We start from the raw sequence: 10,000 nt of genomic DNA on the forward strand, positions 1-10,000 counted from the left end.
GCCAGGGATGCGGACCGGGCTGGCCGGGCCGGCGGGGGCTGCGGCTGCCGGGGCTGAGCCGAGTGTTGATGCATGTCGTGAGAACCGGGAAGGGGACAAACCGGTGGCTCCAGGCCGGGTTGGAGTTCCAGGAGGTCGGCCTGACTCTGGAGGTTTTCCCCTTAGCATTTCCCCATAGGCCAAAAGGGGGGAAGTCAAAAAAGCACCCCCAGCAGATGTATGCAGGAGGGGCTGGGGGGTGACGGAGAGCGGGCTGTTGGCAGCTGTGTGGTGGCTGCTGGCAGCCGTGTGCTGGCTGCAGGGGTGGGCCTGGGCGGCTGCCGAGGGCCCCCGAAGCGCACCTACCAGCAGTAGCTCAAGACCCAGGCTGAGCCTCCGATGTGCCCGGGCAGGACACCCAGGAGGCGGGGAGCAGCCCCCGCTGAAGTCCATGGCATGTGCCAGAGGCGAGTCTTGGAGAAAAAACGACAAAGTCCAAACGCTCCAGGCGTGCAGGCCAGGGGTGCGGACCGGGCTGGCCGGGCCGGCGGGAGCTGCGGCTGCCGGGGCTGAGCCGAGTGTTGATGCATGTCGTGAGAACCGGGAAGGGGACAAACCTGTGGCTCCAGGCCGGGTGGGAGTTCCAGTAGGTCGGCCTGACTCTGGAGGTTTTCCCCTTAGCTTTTCCCCATAGGCCAAAAGGGGGGAAGTCAAAAAAGCACCCCCAGCAGATGTATGCAGGAGGGGCTGGGGGGTGACGGAGAGCGGGCTGTTGGCAGCTGTGTGGTGGCTGCTGGCAGCCGTGTGCTGGCTGCAGGGGTGGGCCTGGGCGGCTGCCGAGGGCCCCCAAAGCGCACCTACCAGCGGTGGCTCAAGACATTGCCTGAGCCTCCGATGTGCCCAGGCAAGACACCCAGGAGGCGGGGAGCAGCCCCCGCTGAAGCCCACGGCAGTTGGCAGAGACGGGTCTTTGAGAAAAAATGACAAAGTCCAAACGCTCCAGGCGCTGGCCAGGGGTGCGGAGCGGGCTGGCCGGGCCGGCGGGAGCTGCGGCGGCCGGGGCTGAGCCGAGTGTCAGTGCATGTCCTGAGAACCGGGAAGGGGACAAACCGGTGGCTCCAGGCCGGGTTGGAGTTCCATGAGGTCGGCCTGACTCTGGAGGCTTTCCCCTTAGCATTTCCCCATAGGCCAAAACGGGGGGAGGCAAAAAAGCACCCCCAGCAGATGTATGCAGGAGGGGCTGGGGGGTGACGGAGAGCGGGCTGTTGGCAGCTGTGTGGTGGCTGTTGGCAGCTGTGTGGTGGCTGCTGGCAGCCGTGTGCTGGCTGCAGGGGTGGGCCCCGGGCGGCTGCGGAGGGCCCCCAAAGCGCACCTACCAGTAGGGGCTGAAGACCCAGGCTGAGCCTCCGATGTGCCCGGGCAGGACACCCAGGGGGCGGGGAGCAGCCCCCGCTGAAGTCCATGGCATGTGCCAGAGGCGAGTCTTGGAGAAAAAAAACGACAAAGTCCAAACGCTCCAGGCGTGCCGGCCAGGGGTGCGGACCCGGCCGGGCCGGCGAGAGCTGCGGCGGCCGGGGCAGAGCCGCGTGTCGATGCAGGTGGTGAGAACCGGTATGAGGGTAATCCTGGTCGCTCCGGGCCGAGCCAGGGTTCCAGGAGGGCGGAAGGAGCGGGCCCGTTCCCCCTGATAGCGCCGACGACGGTAAAATAAGGCCTCGCAAAACGTCAGCACGAACACCTTGTCGGGGTATAAGGGAACGAGCGGTGTGCGGTCTTTGACAAAGTGACAGTGTTTCTCAAAAAAGCACCCCCGGCAGATGTGTGCAGACGGGGCTGGCTGGTGTGGGAGAGCGGCGGGCTGTTGGCAGCAGTGTGCTGGCTGCAGGGGTGGCCCGGGGCGGCTGCGGAGGGCCCCCAAAGCGCACCTACCAGCAGTAGCTCAAGACCCTGGCTGAGCCTCCGATGTCCCCGGGCAGGACCCCAGCAGGCCGGGCACGGACCGCAGCTTGCCCCCTTTGCCGTCCGATGAAGCTTGCACGGTCAGAAAAAGTTTCAAAGTCCCAACGGGGGAGAGAGTGTTGACGGCGAGGGGGGCGCTGGCTGCTCCAGGGGCCGGGAGGGAGGCCCTGGAGGTCGGCCTGGGGGTGAGTGGAGCGGCCCCCGTGTGTCCCTGAGTGTCCCCCGGTCTTTGGTCGAGAGGGGGTCTCAGCCGCTAATGTGCCCGCCCGGGTACCTAGGGAGGCCGGCCTGGGGCGAGTGGAGCAGCCCCCGTGTGTCCCTGAGCGTCCCCTGGCGTTTGCTGAAGAGGGGGTCTCAGCCGCTAATGTGCCCGCCCGGGTACCTAGGGAGGCCGGCCTGGGGCGAGTGGAGCAGCCCCCGTGTGTCCCTGAGCGTCCCCCGGTCTTTGGTGGAGAGGGGGTCTCAGCCGCTAATGTGCCCGCCTGGGTACCCAGGGAGGCCGGCCTGGGGCGAGTGGAGCAGCCCCCGTGTGTCCCTGAGCGTCCCCCGGTCTTTGGTGGAGAGGGGGTCTCAGCCGCTAATGTGCCCGCCTCAGGGAGGCCGGCCTGGGGCGAGTGGAGCAGCCCCCGTGTGTCCCTGAGCGTCCCCCGGTCTTTGGTGGAGAGGGGGTCTCAGCCGCTAATGTGCCCGCCTGGGTACCCAGGGAGGCCGGCCTGGGGCGAGTGGAGCAGCCCCCGTGTGTCCCTGAGCGTCCCCCGGTCTTTGGTGGAGAGGGGGTCTCAGCCGCTAATGTGCCCGCCTGGGTACCCAGGGAGGCCGGCCTGGGGCGAGTGGAGCAGCCCCCGTGTGTCCCTGAGCGTCCCCCGGTCTTTGGTGGAGAGGGGGTCTCAGCCGCTAATGTGCCCGCCTGGGTACCCAGGGAGGCCGGCCTGGGGCGAGTGGAGCAGCCCCCGTGTGTCCCCGAGCGCCCCCCGGTCTCTGGTGGAGAGGGGGTCTCAGCCGCTAATGTGCCCGCCTCAGGGAGTCCGGCCTGGGGCGAGTGGAGCAGCCCCCGTGTGTCCCCGAGCGCCCCCCGGTCTCTGGTGGAGAGGGGGTCTCAGCCGCTAATGTGCCCGCCTCAGGGAGTCCGGCCTGGGGCGAGTGGAGCAGCCCCCGTGTGTCCCCGAGCGCCCCCCGGTCTCTGCTCGAGAGGGGGTCTCAGCCGCTAATGTGCCCGCCCGGGTGCCCGGGGGAGCCGCCTGGGGTGGCCCTGTGCAGCCCCCGTGCGCCCCTGAGTGTTTTTCAGTATCTGGCTGAGACACCCTCTGACCCTCCGGCGGTGTCCGTTTGGAGTGCCTGGTGCCTGGGCACCCCCTGAGTGTTTTTCAGTATCTGGCCGAGACACCCCCTGACCCTCCGACGGTGTCCGTTTTTAGTGCCTGGTGCCTGGGCACAGACCGCGGCAGCTCCCGCTGTCCGCATTGACAGAGTGCTGAAAAAATGACAAAGTCCGAAAATGCCTGAGAACCGGGAAGGGGACAAACCGGCGGCTCCAGGCCGAGCCGGAGTTCCAGGAGGTCGGCATGATTTTGCCGGTTTCCCCATAGGATGTGCCAAGTTGCCAAAATGGGGGAACTCAAAAAAGCACCCCCGCCAGATGTATGTAGGGGGGCTGGATGGTCGATGGGGAGTGGGTGCCTGGCAGCAGGGGCCACCCCGCGCAGGTGCCCCGGGGGGCCCGCGGGGGGCCCCCGAAGACACCCCCCCCAGCACTCGCTGAAAACCCCGTCCGAGCCGCCCGCGCTGCCCGGAGGGAGTCCCGGGAGGCCGGGCACGGCCCGCGGGTCTCTCCCTCTGCCCCCCGGTGAGGTTTGCACGGGGGGAAAAGTTTCAAAGTCCCGACGGGGGCGAGAGACAGTGCGGCGAGGGGTGGCGGGCTGCTCCGCGGACCCGGGGGAAGCCCGGGGAGGGCGGCCTGAGGGCGCGGAGGGCCCCCTGAGAGTGCCTACGGGTAGTAGGCGAGAAACCCTGCCTGTCCCACGCACGGGGCCGGGCAGGGCCCCGGGGAGGCCGGGCAGAGCCCGCAGGTCGCCCCCTTGCCGTCCGATGACGCTCGCACGGTCAGAAAAGTTTCAAAGTCCCAACGGGGGGAGAGTGTTGACGGCGAAGGGGTGCTGGCTGCCCCTGGGGCCGGGCTGGAGCCCCTGGAGGTCGGCCTGGGGTTGTGGAGGGGCCCCCTGAGAGCACCCAACAGAAGTTGCTCAAGACCCTGCCTGAGCCTCCGGTGTTGCAGGGAAGGACACCCAGGGGGCGGGGAACAGCCGTGGCAGCCCCCCTTGCAGTTGAACAAAGTTTGAGGAGACAAGTCATGAAAATGACAAAGTCCAAACGCTCCAGGCGTGCCGGCCAGGGGGGCGGACCCGGCTGGCCGGGCTGGCGGGAGCTGCGGCTGCCAGGGTTGAGCCGAGTGTCAATGCAGGTCCTGAGAACCGGGAAGGGGACAAACCGGTGGCTCCAGGCCGGGTTGGAGTTCCAGGAGGTCGGCAGGACTCTGGAGGTTTTCCCCTTGGCATTGTCCCATTGGCCACAATGGGGGAAGTCAAAAAAGCACCCCCAGCAGATGTATGCAGAGGGGCTGGGGGGTGATGGAGAGCGGGCTGTTGGCAGCCGTGTGCTGGCTGCAGGGGTGGGCATGGGCGGCTGCGGAGGGCCCCCTGAGTGCACCTGCCAGCGGTGGCTCAACACCCTGGCTGAGCCTCCGATGTCCCCGGGCAGGACCCCAGGAGGCCGGGCACAGACCGCAGCCTGCCCCCTTGCCTTTTGACGAAGCTTGCACGGTCAGAAAAAAAGTTTCAAAGTCCCGACGGGGAGAGAGTGTTGAGGGCGAGGGGGTGCCGGCTGCTCCAGGGGCCGGGGGCAACCCCTGGAGGCTGGGCACGGACCGCGGCAGCCCCCCTTGCGGTCGAGCAAAGTTTGAGGAGACAAGTCATGAAAATGACAAAGTCCAAACGCTCCAGGCGTGCCGGCCAGGGTGGCGGACCCGGCTGGTCGGGCCGGCGGGAGCTGCGGCTGCCGGGGCTGAGCCGAGTGTCGATGCATGTCGTGAGAACCGGTATGAGGGTAATCCTGGGCCCTCGGGGCCGAGGCACGGTTCCAGGAAGGCTGAAGGAGCGGGCCCGCTTCCCCTGATAGCGCCGACGGCGGTAAAATAAGGCCTCGCAAAACGTCAGGACGAACACCTTTTTTGCATATAAGGGAACGAGCGGTGTGCGGTCTTTGACAAAGTGACTATTTCTCAATGTGCTGAGAAGGGAGTGGGGACCGCTCAAAGTCAAAGCACCGCTCAAAGTCAAAGCACCGCGTCCGCCCCTCTGCCACCTCCCTGGGAGCAGAGTCATCGAGCGCGAGGGTCCCCACTCCGCCTGTGCAGGCCACGGGGCCAACAGGCTGGCTGGCTGGCTGCCCGGGCGACCCCCCCTCCGAGATGCCGGGCCGGGGCAGACTGTGCAAACGAGCGCGGGCGTGTTTTCTTCCCCTGGGGTGGAGCCCTTCCACCCCACGCCGTCCGAGGCCCGTTGGCCTCGGGCGGCCTGCCTCCGAGAGTGGGAGAGAGACGGAGGACGGCGGCCCGCGGCGGCGCGAGGCGTCCCCGTTGTTCCGCCACGACTGCCAGCCGGTCGATCCTGCCGGTAGCCTGGGCTTGTCTCCGCTCCGCCTGTCCAGGCCGCGGGGCCCACAGGCGGCTTGCCTGGGAAGACCCCGCTCTCCGAGCGGCCGGGCGCCACGTTCAAGAGGTGTACGGAGCCACCTGTGGGGGGTCTGCGGAGGCCCCCCTGAGAGCGCTGATAACCCTGTCCTAGCTGCCTGCGCGGGCAGGCGGGACCCCCAAGAGGCCGGGCACAGCCCGCGGCAGCCCCCGCCGAAGTCCACGGCAGTTGGCAGAGACGAGTCTTGGAGAGAAAACGACAAAGTCCAGACGCTCCAGGCGCCGGCCAGGGGTGCGGACCCGGCTGGCCGGGCCGGCGGGAGCTGCGGCTGCCGGGGCTGAGCCGAGTGTCGACGCATGTCGTGAGAACCGGTATGAGGGTAATCCTGGGCCCTCGGGGCCGAGCTACGGTTCCATGAAGGCGGAAGGAGCGGGCCTGTTTCCCCTGATAGCGCCGACGACGGTAAAATAAGGGCTCGCAAAACGTCAGGACGAACACCTTTTTTGCATATAAGGGAACGAGCGGTGTGCGGTCTTTGACAAAGTGACTATTTCTCAGAGTGCTGGAGTGGGGACCGCTCAAAGTCAAAGCACCGCGGCCGCCCCTCTGCCACCTCCCTGGGAGCAGAGTCATAGAGCGCAAGTGTCCCCACTCCGCCTGTGCAGGCCGCGGGGCCAACAGGCTGGCTGGCTGGCTGGCTGGCTGGCTGCCCGGGCGACCCCCCTCCGAGATGCCGGGCCGAGGCGTAGGCAGCCGCCTCCATCACACCACCCAAGGCGAGAGAGTGGGTCAACGGGAGAGCCGTCGCGGCCGGGGGACCCTCGCCGCGCCCATGTCCGGGGAAGGACCTCAAGGGCCCTGCTCCCCGGCGCCCCGGCGAGCGGGTTCACCCTCGGCGCGTACGGCTCTCGGCGATGGGTAAGGGACGCGCGTGGGCGTCCCTCCCGTCCCCCGCGGAAGAAGGCGAGCGACTCTGCGCGTCGGGACACCCCGCGGAGCCCCCTGCGGGGGGAGTACTCCGGGGGAGAAGCGTGGCGCAGGGGGTGCAGCCCTTTCCCAGGCCACCGTGCGACGGCGTCGGTGGGGCCGACGCCGAGAGAGAGAACGATCCGGGCTCTCCCGCCTCAGGGCGGCCGAGAGCGGGGCACGGGCCCCACGTTTGGTGACGGTTTTCCCGAAAGCGAAGGACCCCCGCCTGTCCCCTCGGGCTCCGGCCGATGCGGGCGGTCCAGGGCGGGGATAGGGGACGGCGGCCTGCGGACGACGCGCTTTATCCCCAGAAGGAGCGAGGCATGAGGGGGTGTTCCACCCCCGCCGGCCGGTCTCGCTCCTTCTCCGGGCTACGCCTCGGCGGAGTAAAGACCCCCGGGTCAACGCTCCCGCGTCCGGGTGCCGCCGCGCGTCCCCTTCCCGCGGGGGGGTGGATCCCTTCCACCCCTGGCCGTTCGAGGCCCGTGCGCCTCGGGCGGCCTCCCTTCCGAGAGAGGGAGAGAGAGACGGAGGACGGTGGTCCGCGACGGCGCGAGACGTCCAAGTTGTGTTCCCCACGGCGGCTACCCGGTCGATCCCGCCCGGTGGCCTAGGCTTTTCCCCACTCTGCCTGTCCAGGCCGCGGGGCCGACAGGCTGTCTGCCCGGGTAGACCCCGTTCTCACTGAGCGGCCGGGCCCCAACCTTCAAGAGGTGTACGAAGCCACCTCGGGGTGGAGCCCTTCCACCCCTGGCCGTCCGAGGCCCGTGCGTCTCGGGCGGCCCCCCTTCCCGAGAGAGGGAGAGAGACGGAGGACGGTGGTCCGCGACGGCGCGAGGCGTCCAACTTGTGTTCCCCCACGGCGGCTATCCGGTCGATCCCGCCCGGTAGCCTAGGCTTTTCCCCACTCTGCCTGTCCAGGCCGCGGGGCCGACAGGCTGTCTGCCCGGGTAGACCCCGTTCTCACTGAGCGGCCGGGCCCCAACGTTCAAGAGGTGTACGAAGCCACCTCGGGGTGGAGCCCTTCCTCCCCTGGCCGTCCGAGGCCCGTGCGCCTCGGGCGGCCCCCCTTCCCGAGAGACGGAGGACGGTGGTCCGCGACGGTGCGAGGCGTCCAACTTGTGTTCCCCCACGGCGGCTTCCCGGTCGATCCCGCCCGCCGGTAGCCTAGGCTTTTCCCCGCTCCGCCTGTCCAGGCCGCGGGGCCGACAGGCTGTCTGCCCGGGTAGACCCCGCTCTCCGAGCGGCCGGGCCCCAACGTTCAAGAGGTGTACGAAGCCACCTTTGGGGGGGGCTGCGGTGCCCCCCGCCCCGAGAGTGCCTCCCAGGCCGAGGGAGCCCGGCGGTCGAGTGTCGTAGGAAAGCGCGTGCCACGGCTGTGTCGGTCACAGGGGCCAGAGGTAGTTTGGGCAACGGCTTAGATCCGTATGAAGCTCATCCTTTCCGGCCTGTTCTGGCGGCGGCTAGGCGCGCGCGCGCGAATGGCACGACGCCCCTGGTTCCAGCGAGGCGACGGCGCCCCGCACCCCGCTCTCCGGGCCGAGCAGAGCCCCCGAGCGCAAGAGTCCCCGCTCCGCCTGTCCAGGCCGCGGGGCCAGCAGGCTGTCTGCCCGGGTAGACCCCGCTCTCCGAGCGGCCGGGCCCCAACGTTCAAGAGGTGTACGAAGCCACCTTGAGGTGGAGCCCTTCCACCCCTGGCCGTCCGAGGCCCGCCGGTAGCCTTGGCTTGTCCCCACTCCGCCTGTCCAGGCCGCGGGGCCGACAGGCTGTCTGCCCGGGTAGACCCCGCTCTCCGAGCGGCCGGGCCCCAACGTTCAAGAGGTGTACGAAGCCACCTCGGGGGGCTGCGGTGCCCCCCGCCCCGAGAGTGCCTCCCAGGCCGAGGGGAGCCAGGCGGTCGAGCGTCGTAGGAAAGCGCGTGCGCGGCTGTGTCGGTCACACGAGCCAGAGTTAGTTTGGGCAACGGCTTAGATCCGTATGCAGCTCAACCTTTCCGGCCTGTCCTGGCGGCGGCTAGGCGCGTGCGAACGTCACAACGCCCCTGGCTCCAGCGAGGCGACGGCGCCCCGCACCCAACTCTCCGGGCCGAGCAGAGCCCCCGAGCGCAAGAGTACCCGCTCCGCCTGCCCAGGCCGCGGGGCCGACAGGCTGTCTGCCCGGGTAGACCCCGCTCTCCGAGCGGCCGGGCGCCACGTTCAAGAGGTGTACGAAGCCACCTAAAGGGGGCTGCGGTGGCCCCCTGCCCCGAGAGTGCCTCCCAGGCCGAGGGAGCCCGGCGGTCGAGTGTCGTAGGAAAGCGCGCGCGCGGCTGTGTCACACGGGCCAGAGTTAGTTTGGGCAACGGCTTAGATCCGTATGCAGCTCAACCTTTCCGGCCTGTTCTGGCGGCGGCTAGGCGCGCGCGCACGTCACGACGCCCCTTGTTCCAGCGAGGCGACGGCGCCCCGCCACCCCACTCTCCGGGCCGAGCAGAGCGTCCGCTCTCGCTCCTTGGAGCAGAGCCCCCGAGCGCAAGAGTCCCCGCTCCCGCCTGTCCGGGCCGCGGGGCCGACAGGCTGTCTGCCCGGGTAGACACCGCTCTCCGAGCGGCCGGGCCGCAACGTTCAAGAGGTGTACGAAGCCACCTTGGGGGGCTGCGGAGCCCCCCCTCCCCATGAGAGCGCCTCACAGGCTTTGCTGATAACCCCGTCCTAGCTGCCTGCGCGGGCAGGCGGGACCCCCAGGAGGCCGCGCATAGCCCGCGGCAGCCACCGCTGAAGTCCACAGCAGTTGGCAGATAGGAGTCTTGGATAAAAAAACCACAAAGTGCAAACGCTCCAGGCGCCGACCAGGGGTGCGTACCTGGCTGGCCGGGCCGGCGGGAGCTGCGGCTGCTGGAGTTGCACCGAGTGTCGATGCATGTCGTGAGAACCGGTATGAGGTTGAACCTGGGCCCTCGGGGCCGAGGCGCGGTTCCAGGGAGACGGAAGGAGCGGGCGTGTTTCCCCTGATAGCGCCGACGACGGTAAAATAAGGCCTCGCAAAACGTCAGGACGAACACCTTTTTTGCATATAAGGGAACGAGCGGTGTGCGGTCTCTGACCAAGTGAGCATTTCTCAAACTCGAAGCACCCGCGGCGGGCTCCCCTCTGCCGCCACCCCGCACCCTCCTGGGGCAGAGCCACCGAGAGCAAGAGTCCCCCCCGCACTCCGCCTGCGCAGGCCGCGGGGCCAGCAGGCTGGCCGGCTTGCCCGCCCGGGCGACCCCCCTCCGAGACGCCGGGCGGAGGCCTTCCCACGCGAGAGAGTGGGTCGACGTGAGAGCCGACGCGGCCAGGGGACCCTCGCCGCGCCCCTGTCCGGGGCAGGACCTCAAGGGCCGAGCACCCCTACCGAGCCCCGGACGAACTCCGGCGAGCAGGTCCACA

Source organism: Eleutherodactylus coqui, unplaced genomic scaffold (genome assembly GCF_035609145.1).
Source record: "Eleutherodactylus coqui strain aEleCoq1 unplaced genomic scaffold, aEleCoq1.hap1 HAP1_SCAFFOLD_74, whole genome shotgun sequence".
In the NCBI taxonomy this organism is placed as follows: Eukaryota; Metazoa; Chordata; class Amphibia; order Anura; family Eleutherodactylidae; genus Eleutherodactylus; species Eleutherodactylus coqui.